The following is a 17463-nucleotide window of genomic DNA, read 5'->3' as shown; positions in this document are numbered from 1 at the left end:
TAATTACACGTGTTTCTATGCCCCCAAACAAGAAGCATGCTTTGTCCTCAAAGCATTTAAATAAAGAAGGTAGAAAAATACCATGGAAACGCATGAAATTCTGGAACATCTGCAAAACAAGGTTAGAACATACTAATATAGGAAATTAAAATACTGACGCAACTCTATAAGAGTTCCACCCATTATGGGGTTAACAGAATTAAATTGCTTGGGACATAAGCAGACAATAACAAACTAAAAACTTACCTTATCTCCCGCTTAAGCATCCTCCTCCTCATCAAAGAGATGAGGTTCCTTCGTATCCTGCCATGCCATTATAACTTGCCAAGCTTGCCGCCATTTATCATCTACTAATGCTAGCCTGTTAAGTGTTATTATGTCTGATGGGATGTACGGGGCGACCAAATGAGGCTACACCTGCCATCCCGGCCAAGTCATAATTCACAATGAGCGAACCACCCAATTGGTGGGTCTCATGACTTCAACCCTTTTCCAATCTGTGAATTGGGCACAGAATACATGTAAACAACTACGCATGATGCGGCTTACCAAAACAGGCATAAGACGATACTTACGCCTCATGCTTTGGGCTCTCTTAAGACTAGCGACTAAAACTCGGGGAATGTCATATCGGCGACGTCCCTCAGCTAAAGCGAGGAAAATATCACTAGCAGTACTGTTTGTAGAAGTGAACTGCCATTCCCCCAAAATATTCATCAGGATGAATAATATGGTGGTGCCTACATTTAGGGACAGGCTACCAAGGGCAATGTTATATCGCCCCTGGTCCATTACTCGAAATACCCCTCCCCCATAATACTCATGGAAATATATATAATCATAAAGGTATACATTATCGGTCATATATCCCCATGTGTGAACAGGATCAGGTATTGGTAATCCCGAAACTAAAGCTACCACATATTTATTGAATTCTAGTGTCGTGTCATCGACTACGACGGAGAATTCTTGTTCTCCATCCTGATTACAATAGAAACTAACGTGGTCGTAGAAATAAGCAGTAAGCTGTGCCGAATATGAATCGTCATCACTTACCAGTAGATGGCGCCATCCTAACTGCACGATCCGCTCGCAGAACGATGCTCCATAGGTATCGGTTCACAACACGTCTTCGAAAGACTGTTCATGTATGACTATAGGAGATGTCATCTCAACTACTCTTTTGAACATCTCCAAAAATCCTGGAACAACCTTCAGAAAATTGGAAATTTTTGTGTTCACGGAGGGCGAGGCGCCGGTGCGCGCTTCCTTGAAGCGCAGTCGCTCGTTTTTTTTGGAGTTACGGTGTTTTGCCGAAGTCGCTTTAACTTAGCTGAATTCGCTTCAGGTGTTTTAGGAGTTACAGTGTTTGGGCGCGAGTCGCGCTCAACTTGGGCGCCGGGTCGCGACTCTGAGTAAAATTTCTGGCAGTGTCTAGGCGCAGTGCGCCTCGTAATTCCTTGAAAAGGAAGTTTACAAGGAAAAAGAAGGAAAAGCTTGGAGTGAGAGGTGAGAGATGAGAGATGATGGTGGGGTGTAGTGTGGGTTGTGAGTGTAGAATGAAGGGAGTTTAAATAGGTTATGAGCTTCCAAAACGAATCGGCAAGTTGCCAAATTGTTTTAAGGCAATTTCCGGAAATAGAAAAATTCCAAACCCGAAAACGGAAACAAACCATATTCTTGATTTTCTAACAACCCTGGTATCTTTTATACTGGATTTAGAATAGTAACTGCTAAACTCTCCTAGGTTTCATGCTACCACCACACATAACCATAGATATGCCGATATTGGCCAAATTCTCAACCTTTACTCCAAGACAACCTTACAGAAGATGATCATATAACGAATTATGCTCGGTATAAATATTACCACCACCAAACATTTCGGGAAGGTGGGATTAATGATAAAAACACGCACAATTCGAAAATAACCAATTATATTAAAACTAAAACTTAAATCCAAACAACATAAAACAAACACATTAATATTGAAATTTAACAACTGAATTAAAATCCAACTAATAAAACAATAAAAACAATGAAATAACAGCGAACACAAACTGATAGTGAACACCTAGCCATGTGATGAAGATGGACCCTGAGATGGAGATTGGTCCTGGGATGAAGAATTGCTTGAGCCATCTGTCCTTCGGCGACGACGCTCATGCCTCTCAGACTTGTCTGAGACAGAATCCTCCAAGGTTGGCATGCGACGTAGCATCTCTATTTGAAGAAGCTATTTGTGCTTCCATCTCAGCCTTTAGTACTATATAGTGGTCCTTTTGGCGCTGGTGCATAGTCTCCATGTTAGACAAGATATCTTCCTGACCCCTTTTGAGCATTTCAACTCTCGTCTGAAGGTTCGTTTGTTTATTTCGAACTACAATCTGTGTATCTCGGATATCTTCACAAATACCATAAACGCAACGCAAGCCAGTTTGCAACACTTGCATGCATTCTAAATTAGAATTACAACTATCTAATGCATCGTCATCCAGACATGTCATATCCTCCCTTTCATCCTCGACTCAACCACATTTCCTTCAGACAATGGCCAAGTCTCTTGGATGCAATCCGTATAAATACTTGCATTAGAATGCAATTTGATCTTAATAGGAGCAGATTTTGCGACAGCTCTAAATGAGAGCATGATCTTAGTGATCAATACGGGAAGAGGCGCCATGCTCTTTCCCACTCCTCTAATCACATTAAAAATTAAATTGAGGATGCAGAAATTATACTTATTCGTTTGCAAAATCCACAGAACGTGCAGACATTGCATACCGATGTCACTGACTTTGTCTTTCCCGAGGACGTTCCTACCAAATCATCGAAGCTCTGACCCGGTTGATTGGTTCTCGTGGTTGGCCGCTTAACGAATGAGAACTCGTATTGTATTCACCCTCCACGACAGTATCTTTCATCAAAGCAGGAACTCCAGTATACTGGGATTCCTGAATGGTCGTTTCTAGGTTGCTTTCAGGCATAATTCCTAACAGCTCAGCCAACAACTGTCTCGTTACTTCCCTCTTCGTTCCTGCTACCTTAATGAAAATCCTATCCCCCTCCAATTCTCGCTTCTTATAAAAAATTTCTACCAAATCATAGTGATAGAATTCCTCAGTCGAGTACCACAGTCCATTCCAATTTCTCCTAATCATCTCCGCGTCATAAAATGGCGCGAAGCGGTCGGCCGCAAACACGTGCTCCGGCAAAATTCTTCATCGTAGCGCCATTGAAGTTTTTGAAACAACCAATGGTTTTGTAGACGGTGGAGGAGGCGAGTTTGATGTAAAACAACTAAAAACAACGGTGGTGGCGATGGTGGGTACGGTGGCAGGTTGAAGCTTGAATTGGTGGCTGTTTTCGGAGTTTTAAAATTGTTGGGGTTGGTGGTAGTAATGGTTTGGAGAAGATTTCAGTTTGGTTTAACTGCTTGGCGTGGGTGTAGTTACGTCTTCTTTCCTCTTTTTCTTTTTTTTTTTTAGGTTGAAAACTTTGTTAATGGCGGTGGTGGGACTAGAACGCAATACTGTTTGTTTGGGAAGGAAGGGAAGTAGCGTCGCAAGCCGGTCTCGTATGAAGTTTGGGCCCAAGCCCAATTTGAATTCCGAACTTTTTTTGGTATTTCGCGCAATTTCAAATTTAATTTGCCGCTTCGTTACTGGTCCGATTTTGGCGAATGAGTTATGGAAATGATCAGTAGAGAATTTCCAATCCAATGATCCATAAAACACTCAATTCCAACCATGGGTGACTTATACAAAGGTGGAAAAATGCCTCAAAGTGCGTGTGTGATGTAAGTTATGCGAACGAAGGAAATCTAAGTTTAGATAACGTCAACCCAAATGAACTATAACTAATGGGCCTAAGCAACACAAATGGAAAGTTCGAGCAATCCGGATGGAAAGACCGACTGCCCACCCCCAAACAAATTTTTAAGCACAAAATTTGTTTTAAACGTGGGTCGTTTAAAGTCAGATTCCCAAGGCTTGTTGGATTACTATTTCTATGATTTTAGAATTTTTTTTATTTTTATTTTTATATATTTTTTTTATTATTTTATAATAAGAAAAATGAAAAACAATAAATACATAATTCACCCCATAGAGGAACATGACTCAAAAACTGAGAAAACATGCAAAAGTGGAAAACGTGAATTATGTTAACCGTGGACTTAGGATCCGGTACTTACAGCCACACACTCCATAGGGAGGGCCCGGTTACCTGAATGGTGCACTTACCACTATATGGAAGTGAAAGAAAGTACACCAAATGACAAAGGTCAATCCTCATAGACATCCTATAAAAGGACTTCCTCTACATCAGGGAACAGAAGTTCGTGAAAATGTTTTAACCGTTGACCATTAACTTGAAAGGTACTGTTGTCCTTGGGATTTACCAAGGTGATTGCCCCGTAAGGGATGACTTCAGTAACCAGAAAAGGACCAGAACAACGGGTTTTTAGTTTCCCTGGGAAAATATGTAGACGGAAGTTGTAAAGCAAGACCTTTTGACCGACCACAAACTCTTTGCGCAAGATTTGCTTATCATGAAAACGTTTCATGTTAGCTTTATAATCCTTCACGAGATCGTAAGAATCGCTACGGATTTCTTCAAGCTCATTCAATTGCAACTTGCGTTAGACACTCGCTTCATCAATATTGAAGTTAAGGCTTTTGATATAACACACATTTATACACGTTTTGGTTTTCAGTTACTTATTTTCTTAAGTCCGAGGTCCACAGTCCAAAGTCTGAAGTCCAAAGACCCAAGTCCAAAGTCCAAAGTCCAACGTCCGTATAGTCGTACGTTTTATTCAAGTTACCTTACTCACGTGGGTTTGGTAGGATAGGTCGAGTAAGGGATCGTCCAAACCTTAGGGTCTCGGAAAAGGTTCCATTTTGGAATTACAACTTTTTGGTGAGTAGGATTTTTAGGTTTTTAGTTGGATTTAATTAAATTAACGGTAGTGCAATTAATGTAAATTACTACGGTGATTTTGATGTAGGTAAACAAAGATGGAGAAACAGGGAGAGAGTTAATCATGCTCATGCAAAAATCATTTTTCAACAGTTTACTATTACATCACTACATCTCTAATTAGCCCTCGTGTTAGGAGACAACGTCAGTATTGATCCCTAGTGCATGCCCACATCTCTAGGTCGCATTTCACTAGCATAAGGAGTTTCAATAATATCTCATCTACGTATATTATTTCAGCTCGGCTCGATTTCACATCACCGGGCCGAATTAGAGACATGTCGACACCGCAGAGAGTCGAGACGTCTCCGAGCATCGCTGATCCAACTTTGTACAGTCTCAGTCATTTTGGGACCGGATATCAAATCTATGCCTAATTCCTAAGTAGTGATTCTAGAATATTAACGAGTCAATCCGGATTTTCACACGAGCAGCATAACCCTCCCGGGGGGGGATTAGCTCATGGTCATAGAAGGAATAATAGAACTTGTTGTATACATTAAGTAAATAAATGCAGGACAAGAATTAAACTAGAAAAGAAATGACTGTTATTAAGAGTAAAATAACTTACAGTATTTAAGCTACTGGAATGGAAATGGCAGAATGTAAGTACTGAAGAAAAATCTAACTAGGCGGAAGCTAAAGCATTAATATGTTGAAGGGGTAATAATGAAGGTGACCACCTCATATATATAGCCGAGGATTTGAGAAGGCTATCCGTGAATGTTTTAATTTAGATTTGGCTTTATGCTAATTGAATGGTTCGAAACAAAGTTTTGTTTTAACTGTTTTAATTTTTTGTCTTTTTGCTTTTTAAGTTTCGTCTTGTAGCTCATTTCAATTCAAACCACGGTTTGAATTGGTATATCTTCTCTCTTGCCAGGTGGTACCAAATTGAAACCATCCTTTGCCACCTGCCTATGCGACTTCGTCATGCCTTTCGGGCCAGAGTGGGCCCACTTAGTGTGTCCGATGGATCGCCCGATTTTGGCTTTTTACGACTTTTGTCCTTATGCGCCAGAGTTTGTCGCCGGTCGCTATGGAAGCTTTTAATCGCCAACGTCGGCATCTAGATTTATCCGATTTGAGCTTCGGAAGTTTTCGCTTCTTTATATATGGGACCGTTCTTCACCGGTTTTGTTCTTTTGGAAACTTCGCTCTAGTCGCTCTGTTGGGCTTCACGGGGGTTGAGTGGGAAACTTCAAATATTCCCATATTCCCGTACTTGGCAGCTTCACTAGCCAACGTCGGCATCTAGATTTATCCGATTTGAGCTTCGGAAGTTTGCTGCTTCTTTATATGTGGACCCGTTCTGCACTGGTTTTGTTCTTTTGGAAACTTCGGCTTTAGTCAGGCTTTGTTGGGCTTCATGGGGGTCGAGTGGGAAACTTCAAATATTCCCGTATTCCCGTACTTCGATGCATGTTTTATCACTACATTTATTTTAATTGCGGAAACCTGCAAAAGTATGAAAATATAATTATTACATGATTATTAAACACATAATCGACCAAAATGCTATGTCTCTCGGGGTTTAATATTACAGTTTTGGTGCTTATCCCACCACCCCCAAATAGCACTTTGCTTGTCCTCAAGCAAAGAAGAGACATTAAAACGATAAGTGGTCAAAAATGTGTTGTCTTAAGCTAAATCTCATTTCACAGAGTGCGGTTGCATTGACCGTATGTAACAAGGCCTTGAACCACTAGGAATTCCCTAGTGGACGAGTTATAGCCTCGTGAGAGTTTTCCAGAGAAGATACTCACAAACTTCATTTTTACTACAACGACTCAGTAACAAAGGCTTGTTTCTTTAATTAATCTCAGGTATCTAGACATCTCACTAGCAGGGGAAACAAGGATTTTATTCTTTCGAAATTCAAGTTAATATACATACAATAATTGAAACATCTACGTATGAGCATGCATGCAGTAATCTAATAATGAAATGTACGAGCAGGGCCGTTTCTGGATCCTTTGGATAGCGTCCTTAAGTAGGTTCTCACAGATATGTGTCGAAACACGATTTCTCTCTTATTTTTCCACTTAAGTTTCGCTATCTCCAGTGTGCAGAGGGCACACATTTCCTCACATACTCAATGACAGTCAGAGGAGCCGAGGTCGAGAAGTCACAACTACTACTTATTATCACACTATCCTACTCCTAATTGAGCTAGAGGTCTTTATTAGGTGTTATGGGGCTTAGGTGGTAGTGTAGAAGAAAATAGAATGGAAAATTCAAAAATGATAAGTATGAGAGAATAAGGTCTTCGAGATATTTATACTTGAAAATCCTTATTTCTTTCTTGCTTCTAATATGGGTTTCCATACTTGGATTTTTCAAGCTTTTGTATTCCCTTTTGATTTGATTTTTTTTTTGGGGGGGAATTCTAACCTTGACATTTCTTTTGATCTTTTGGAAACATATATATTTTTTTTCTTTTTCCTTTCTTCTGAACAGGTAACTGATTTTGATTTGTGACAAAGTTTTTCTCTTCATTTTTCTGTACTTCATCATATTTCTCATACTCATCATCTAGGTAGGCTTATTTATTTGTGGTTACTAGATGGGTAATGTTTTTTTTTTTGGTGAAGTAGAAAGGATTAATGAAAGGTTCAGTGGGGCGACTAGCGGTAAATTTTTTTTACAGGTGTGAATTTTTGGCTATATCGATCCAAAGAAGGCCTAAATTCTCGCCTAGGATTTGGGTAGTGATCAAGTAAGTAGGCGTGTGAACTTTCTATTCGGAAGAACTACTCCTCCGTGTCATTACTCATATATCATACATTTTGAGGCTTTTGGTAAGATTCTTACGGGGATATGGAAACTAAGTTGTCTAACCGTGGGTCCCTTAAACTTTACCGGCGTGTACATTTAATGATAGTCAGTGCATGAATACTCATGAAAAGATGTAAAAACTATTGCATACGTATTAAATTAAGTTTCTAAGAACAAGTCCTAATTTTGATGCTAGGGTGAGATTTCTAAATATTTTTCATCATAGAAAGAGAAACAAGAATTTGTCACTAAATACATTTATTTAGACATTAAGTAAACTATATACAACTATGCATGCCTAATTTTTGCAAAAGGTTCTCACCACCCCCAAACAGTCGGACACTGTGTCCTCAAAGTGTTAAGAGGAAGAAAGAGTATACCTGAGAGGCTTTGAGCAAAAATATAGCTGACATCTCCCACAGAAATTTATTGTAACACACTATATATTATACATCATAAAAGTAGAAGCACACTGTTAGAGTAGCACACTGTTAGGTTATTTATTTATTTCACATCAAAACATAAAACAAATATGTACATGCATCAACTCACATTTCCCAACCTTGAACTAGGGGATAGTCCCTCCTTGCCTCGTCCATGTAGAAATGTCATTCCTTTGCATCCCGCCAATCTATCATAGCTTTCCAGACTTCACTCCACTTCCTCTTCTTTGCATTGTCTAGATGAGCTATCATTTTATCATCATTAGGGAAAGAACGAACTTTCTTAAGATACCTTGCAGGGCGTGTCCATGTCCGAAATCACAAAGAACGAATTATCTTGTTTGTTGGACACATAGAGTTAACCTTTACCCAGTCTTGAAAGGTGGCCGCAAACTCGTGGAAAGACGTCCCCTCACTATCCCGCATCTTAGAATCGCGGGGGTGATATAGTGTTGCCGAAAAGACCGAGCCTTCTTAAGATTCTCAATTACTAGTTCTGTAATGTCGAAGGTGGTATGTTGCTGGGCCAATGCATGGAATGTCTTACACGTTGACTTTGATGCAATGGAAAAATGCCAATCCCCCATGATGTTCAGAAGAATAAATAACATGGCAGTTCCAACATTCATGGTCATACTGGCTAGTGGAATAGTGAAGTCCGGCCATCGGCCAGCTTCGACACGTTCATTGACGTGGGCAAGGCCATCGCCATACTGGGCAGCAAAGTCTTCCCTAGAATAGTCATTAAGGTCATTCTCTATCATGTATTGAATGGGGAGATCTGGCTGAAGAGGAGGAAGGTCTAGAGCCATAGCCACTGTTGGCTCATAAAAAGTGTGTCGGGTGTTACCAATACGTAGTGTAAAACCATTCAAAGGGAAACCCTAGACAGCTGGTAGATCTTCCATGTGATCATAAAAATAAGTTGCCAAACCTAGGGAGTACGTCTGCTCCGGGTGTAGAATAAGATGTGTGAAAAAATGTGACCTGTTTAGACAAGGATAAACAAATATTAGAGTATGATGAGAATAATTAAGTAAAAACAAATTACCATATGAAAATTAAAAACTAAAAAGAAAATGATAAATAATATAAAATTGCAAAATTTAAACGGTTTCATTGGCCCAAGTAACGGCGAGGATCCTTTTGTGGGAGGGATCCGTTTATAAGATTTTCTATGCCGTCAATCCGCAAATGTATTTGTTGTAACATTTTGTTTTTCGTCGGTAAATCTCGTGGTTCTCCATTATGAGAGTGTGATTTGCCAAGAATTGGTTGTGGCTGTGCAAGAATTGTGCTTGTTCCTCTTCGTTTATTGTCCGCAAGTCCTGAAATTCAAGAAGGTTGGTGATAATAATGTTCTGACGTTTGAATAATGTCATCAGTCCTTGTTGAATTAAGCGAAGCCCTTCCATGGGATTAAATACGTTGCATAATGCATTTTCAGTAGAGTTGTTGTCGGTGGAACAGTCTTCGTTGGTTCCTGCACCGACATGGTTCTTTGCAACGTCGGGGTTCCAGAATCCGTTCCTACATACTGAGTGAATGGTAAGAATGTTAGTTGTTCGAAGAGGTGTATGAGGAGAAGTACTAGAAAAACCCCAATGTATCATGATAAGTGTCACAATGGTTGGTAAAGGAGCTGCCTTTTTTCCGCCGCACGCGATCGATTCCGAGAAATTTAATAATGCAAAATCATTGCAGTTACTCGCAAGACCCAGAGTAAATGGAGGAGGGTTTGGTTATTTCGAAGTCTTAGACGCGTGCCTAGGACATTATGAGCTACCCATTAGATCACAGATAATTGGTTCTTTTGTAAAGATCGCTGATAAACAATACGGTTTTTTCGGTTGTATTCGCCGTGGAAGGATAGTTGCAAACATCGATGCCGGATATTATCGAAAAGGTGAATCCCGAAGGTGTACTCCTTGGTTTGTAATAGGAATTTGAAGTACCTCGGAGATGATTTCCATAGTCAATTCATGTTCAGATCCGTTAGCAATGCATAAAGAATTGTCCGCTTTGGAAATAACCGCTTTTATAAAATAACAAGACCAATTCTCTCGGAATAAAATGCTTGCTTATGGTGTAAAAGAGGGTACCATCCTCGACGTAATATTTCAGTAAAAAAAAGGATGAAAAAGACCATTTGGAAATTTTCCATAAAAATTTTGCTCGGCACTAAACTTCGAAAGTGAGGGCCATTAAAGATGGAGTGGTGGAAAAAAAAAAATTATTTTGGAAAAAGGGAAGTTAAATTTTTGAGGTGTCTATCCTTGTTATAAATAGGCACCCATCCCAAAACTATAAAAGATACGCTTCGAGGTGTCACAGTGGTAGTTAGACCACATGTATCTTCTAAGATCGCAAAAAAGTGGATGTAGTGTGGATGAGAAGAATGGGGCATGTGACAAGGAGTGCCCCCAACTTTTTTTTAGAAAATCGTAAGTAGAAGGACAAGGAAAATGTAGATATACAATCACAATAAGATGTAAGAACGTACAACGGTATGGAAACACAATATAATGATACGATGACTTAAATACAAACCTAAATATTAGATAGAACTATATGCCACATTAACAACATGACTATAATAAAACAACCGAGCATGAAGACTTGAGTAGCATATTCAATCTGCTGTTGCTCAAACTTTTCTAGTGCATCCATGAATCTTGAGCTTGGAGTGATCTAAAACGGTTTTTAGAATAAGAAGTGTAGAGGGAAGAATATTAAATGAGTGAATATGGAGGAAGAGTTTAACTTATTTATAGAAAGAAAATTTCCATTTTCTGACCGTTTTCTAGATGTGGTTCATGACCGTTTTCTGACCGTTTTTTATGCGTTTTCATTATCGGTTTCTGAACGTTTTATAAAATGTTAGTTTACGTTAAAATTTGTTGTTAAAGTATGACATTTAAAATATATATTTATATATATGTATATAATTTATTATTACCTATATATTAGATATAGCTAATATATCAAGATAGAAATATTTAGGAACCATCTACTATTAAGCTGGAAAATGCAAACACGTAAATAAAGTATCTGATATAAATATTATACAAGACCGGAATAAATCTAGCTACTGACGATCCTCAGGTGTTGTAGCAGAATCCTCGGGGGCTGCGAAGAAGAACCGGGGAGTCCCGCGACGCCGCGGCAAAGACGAGCTCGGTGGAGGCTAATCGCCCCTGGATATCACCAAGAGTATCCATCACCGAAGCTCTAAATCGATGTTTGGCTCGCCATGAACATTCGCTGGAACTGGTTCTGGCGAGTAAGCATATTATCCTGAAATGCAGTCATGGAAGCTCTCATTTCCTGCTGGAATTCGCCCATGCTGTCTGTCATCGACTCGTGGCGAGTGGTCATATCTGTCCTTAACTCGCCCAAGGTACGTCTCATCGATACCTGGCGAGTGTACATGTCTCTCAGACCACTATTCACAGCACGTAAGGCCTCTATGGGTTGGGTGATCTTACTCATGGCAGTCTCATCAAAGTAGGGTAGGTGAGAGGATCCTACGCTAGCATGCTCGGCAGCCCTAGGTGCTGTGGGTTCCTAAGGGTCCTGTATGCATTTCTTGAAGACAAGCATATTCTCATATTGTGGTATAGGGAGTAGTGGGGTGGCGGACAGAAAACCCAGATTAATCATAACTTGCGTTACTAGAACGGCAAGAGGGGCTAACCTAAGAGTAGCATGTGTGATAATATCAAAAAGAAAGGTAACGATGCAGAAGTTACCCTTTCGCTCCTGGAGGATCCAGAGAAGGTGGAGGAAGGTCTTGTTGATGTCGAAGGCTTCGAGGTGCCAATGACGCTCGGCCCGAGCCATTGAGCCACGACCCGGTTGGTTCCATCGCGACCGAAAGCTACCGACACGCGCATTTCCGCCGATGTTGTACTCTCCCTCGATTAGCGGTCGAGCATGAGGTCGAAGTCCGTGGGTACACGGACTGCCGCCGAAGTCAAGACGTGGTTGACCAGAGGAATGCCCTTGATCCGGAGAGCAACACAGGTGTGACTTCGCGGGCGACACCCTCGATGGTGACTCCAAAAATGGTCGCCATTAAAGCTCCCATTGTCGTAGAGAATTTCATCACCAAATCCTTGGAATAAAGCCCTCCATTGGCATATAACAAACTCTCCCATCCTCTAGAGTGAATTTCGCGGATCAAAGAATGGAGCAAACATCCCGCTTTCAAACAAATTTCCAAAATTTCTTTCCACACAAATCCGTCTGTTTCCAGCCATTGCTGGTCTTAGAGAGAGGATGGCTATTGATTACTGATGAGGGGAAGAAATGGGATGTTCTGACGGAAGGAAAACTTGGTTGGAGATGTGAGGGTCTCGCGCGAGACCTGGTTTTAGTGTGGGCCTGTCTCATGCGAGACTAAATCGAGAGGGGGCAAGAACCGGTTTTTTAAGAAGAAGAGTGATGTAAATGTGACGTGTGTTATCGGTTTTTTTGGGTTTAAATGGACCGAGAAATTGATATTTTGGTTGGGCCAAAAATTTTCCCGAAGCCCAAATCAAGCCTAAGCCCGATTTAAACCTAAAAAATCTAAATGCTTACCCACGACTCGTTTGGACTCCGAATTAGACGAATGAGATATTGAAATGATTGGCACAAAAAATGCTATCCAATTGTATGAGTCATCCTCAAAGGTCACAAGAGTTTTTGAAAAGAAGGAGGGTATTTTATTTATAAACCAAGATTTTATTTATATACAAAGGAGATAAATGTGAAGAACACTGGATGTCCAGGAGAGTCACCATCTATAATCATAGACAACTGTCATGTCGGCTATGGAGTGAACCCAATCCAGCCAGACTGTGGCTTCACCTTTATGTATTATGGGGTTAGGGGCAGGACGGTACCATCCTAGACCGTGCGCGCTACAGTCTAATAAAATTGCCTTTATTACATACGGCTATCCTCAAACCGCCCCAAGGGAACTCAAAGTAACCAATTCTATGGTTGGTCTGGTGGAATCCATTGCCCGTTTATGTTCCAAGTATGCGACATCTGAGGTTGGATACGAATCTCATGTGCAAAACTTAATGCAGAGGGAAAAGGCAACAATATAAACATATCTACAAGGTGAGTCTTTTAACGTCAGATTCTCAAGACGAATCGAGTCTTTTAATGTCAGATTCTCAAGATGAATCCCACCCTGTGGGAGAAACGGCGCGGCGACGGAGATTATCCCGCGGTAGCTGGTGTCGACAAAAGTATACCTTAAACCGGGCTAGTATCGGATAGGAAGTCGGGGGCCTAGACGTAAGGGTGTTTGGCAATGCATACACCAGCCCATCCTTCACGCGACGCCGTTTACGAGCAAAAAACTACGACCATTCCCTATTCGCGGATGAGTGAGACTTACACCAAATGATTAGCTGAAGTTCGCGAGGTAGAGAGTAGAAAAGGGAAGAGAAGGAAGGAGGTGAAATTTTAGGTACCCGTCGTTTACCAAAAAGCACGTTTTGCTCGTGGTTGCGAGAAGACATTTATACTCGCCCTGAAAAAAAGAGTTTTCGTGGACTAAGGTTCCGGCGCTTGCAACCACACACTTCAAAGAACTTTGGAGATCATAAGATAGAAGATGGCTCGGCTACCAAAATGGCGCACCTATATAGAAACAAGATTGAGTACGCCAAACTAAAACATCTAGTCAAGGTATAATTGGATTCTGAAGAATAGTCTGTTCAACATCTGGTGAGCATAATTCGTGGTAATGTTTTAGGTGTTGTCCATTGACTTGAAATTCACTGTTATCTTTTGGATTAAGCAAAGAGATTGCCCCATAATGTTTCACAGCTGACACAATGAAAGGACCAGACCATCGTGTTTTCAATTTACCAAGAAAGATGTGTAATCTGGAGTTGTATAGTAAAACATTTTGGCCAATTTTGAAATCCTTACGCAAAATGTGCTTGTCGTGCACTCTTTTCATATTAGCTTTGTAGGATTTCGAGAGATCATAAGCATCACTCCGAATCTCCTCCAGCTTATTTAATTGCAGTTTTTGCTTCTCGCCTACCTCGATGATATTGTAATTAAGGCTTTTGATAGCCCAAAGGGCACGATGCTCAAGTTCAACTGGCAGATGACAAGGTTTTCCAAAAATAATGCGGTAAGGAGACATCCCTATAGGTGTCTTAAATGTTGTTCGGTATGCCCACAAGGCATCCGATAAGCGGAGAGACCAGTCCTTTCTTGATGGGTTGACAGTTTTCTCCATAATAAACTTTATCTCTCTATTAGAGACTTCCACTTGGCCACTCGTTTGTGGGTGGTATGGAGTAGCAACCTTGTGAGCAACTCCATATTTCTTCATTAAAAACCCAAAAATTTTGTTATAAAAATGTGTACCCCCATCACTGATGATAGCTTTGGGAACACCAAAACGAGAGAAAATGTTTTCTTTTACAAATTTCACGACAGTCTTATGGTCATTTGAGCTTACATACGCGAAAGTGCCTCAATCCATTTGGACACATAGTCTACAGCGACTAAAATGTATAGAAAACCTTGAGAAATAGGGAAGGGTCCCATAAAATCAATGCCCCAAACATCAAAAATTTCCACAATCAAGATAGGATTTAGGGGCATCATATTTCGTTTGGTAATTCGACCTAGGTGCTGACAACGAATGCAAGCTATGCAATGTTTGTGTGCATCACAAAAAAGGGTAAGCCAGTAAAAACCACATTGTAACACCTTGGCCGTAGTTTTCTTTCCACTAAAATGACCTCCGCAAGATTGTTCATGGCAAAAGGATAATACGTCGGTGTGTTCCCAGTCGGGGATGCAGCGACGAATGAGTTGGTCGGAACAATACTTAAAGAGGTAGGGTTCATCCTAGAAATAATATTTTACAGTGGATAAGAACTTTTTATGATCAGGACGTGACCAAAAGGAGGGGACTTCCTCAGTAACTAGGTAGTTAACGAAATCCGCTGCATCATGGAGATGAGAAAATAGTGTACAAGTATTCGCCCGGGAAGGAATCACCGATAGCTTCGTAATCACTATCGATGTCACCAACCAGCCTTGATAAATGGTCGGCTACGACATTTTCGGCTCCTTTCTTGTCTTTGATTTCCAGGGTGAATTCTTGTAAGAGAAGGATCCAGCGAAACAATCGTTGTTTTACGTCCTTTTTCGCGAGTAAGTACCAAATTGCGGCATGGTCAGTATATACGATGGTCGATGTTCCAACTAGGTAGGGGCGAAACTTATCCAAAGCATAAACAATAGCTAGGAACTCTTTCTCAGTTGTAGTATAATTACATTGAGCGTCGTTAAGAGTGTTACTAGCGTAGTAAATGACAATGGGTTTGTCGTCACGTCGTTGGCCTAGCACGGTACCAATAGCAAAGTCGCTAGCATCACACATCAGTTCGAATGGTCGAGACCAATCAGGGGGTTAAATGATAGGAGCAAAGTAGTCAGAGCGGTTTTTAGAGTATCAAAAGCTTGTTTGCAATTGAAATTGAAGTCGAATCATCGCGATCCTTAAAGGTGAGATTGGTTAAGGGTCGAAAGCAACTTTAGAAAAATCCTGAATGAATCTCCCCAGAAAAACCCAGCGGGCCTAAAAAAGGCACGGATATCAATTTAACCGTGACGCGGGAAAGGTAGTGAAGAAATTTTAACAATTTTAGCTTTATCAACCTCTATCCCGTCTTTTGAAATAATATGACCTAGAACAAGTCCTTTGGCAACCAAGAAATGACACTTCTCCCAATTGAGTACCAGATTTTTCTCTTCGCAACGCGTTAATACTTTAGAAAGGTTGGATAAGCAGTTGTCAAAGGAATTTCCGTAAATGGAAAAGTCATCCATGAAGATTTCCATATAACGTTCCACCATATCACTAAAAATGTGAAGCATGCAGCGTTGGAAAGTGCCTGGGGCATTACAAAGGCCAAAAGGCATTCGCCTCAGATGCAAAGGTTCCAAAGGGACACGTGAATGTTGTCTTTTTCTTGATCGGCTGGATCGATGACAATTTGGAAGTAACCGAATAGCCATCAAGAAAACAGTAGTAAGCATGACCGCTAAACGCTCTAGCATCCGGGTCAATGAATGGGAGAGGGAAGTGATCTTTACGGGTTCGCATTAAGTTTATGCGATAGTCAATGCAAATTCTCCATTTAAAAGGAATGCGAGTGGAGATGCACTCACCATTTTCATTTTGCACAACTTGAATGCCGGACTTTTTGGGGAACAACGTGGGACGGGACTAACCAACCACTATCGAGATAGGGTATATGATACCCGCGATCAAGTAAACATAAAACTTCCCTCTCACTACTATTTCCTTCCTTCATGGCGGATTAAGGCGGCGTTGTGGGTTCTCGCGATGTCTTTGTGCCATCATCAAGATGTATGCAATGCGTGCATATGCTAGGGTCTATTCCCTTGATATCATCTAAGGACCATCCGATAGCGGAGTGGTGTTCACTTAATGACATGAATCAAACGCGCCTCCTCCGCTGGTAGTCAAGTGAGCAGAAATTATTATAGGGTGACTACCATCGAGATCGAGATGCACGCATTTCAACTCGTGAGGGTAGAGGTTTAAAACGGAGTTGGAGGATGGGGATCAAGGATTCGTGAGGGATCATCTCTTCAATGGAAAAGAGCTTAATCCGGTTCTTCGGAATCAGCTTTGCAACGCAAAGATTAGGGTCAAATAGTGGTACTGACTCCAATAATGCATGGACATCCTTTACATACGAGTCATCGTCAAACTCCGGATTATCAAAAGAAAGAAATTGGTGTATCTCGTCTGGGGGAAAAAAGTTTGTGAAATAATCATGTTCTAGACTATCAACCAGGCTAATCTCACCCTCCATTATAGGATCGGGAAACTGTTTCATTAATTTGAACACGTTGAGTTCGACAGAAAGGTTCCCGAAAGACAATGTCATTGAACCGTCCCGACAACTTATGAGAGCGTTAGCAGTTGCAAGAAAAGGATGTCCCAAGATGATAGGAATGGAGTCACAGGCCACGTCAGTATCTAAAATGACAAAATCCACTGGGTAGTAAAAGACCTTTACTATAACGTTCTCTACTATGCCTTTTGGGTACTTGATGGAGCGATCCGCGAGTTGCAGAGTCATATTGGTAGGTTTTAATTCATGAAGACCTAACTACTTAAATAAGTAGTAGGGAAGTAGGTTAACAAAGATCGCACCTAGGTCTAAAAGTGCAAGAAGCGGATACTTGTCGCCAA

Source organism: Coptis chinensis, chromosome 4 (genome assembly GCF_015680905.1).
Source record: "Coptis chinensis isolate HL-2020 chromosome 4, ASM1568090v1, whole genome shotgun sequence".
Classification (NCBI taxonomy): domain Eukaryota; kingdom Viridiplantae; phylum Streptophyta; class Magnoliopsida; order Ranunculales; family Ranunculaceae; genus Coptis; species Coptis chinensis.
Note: the sequence above shows the minus strand (reverse complement) of the source record.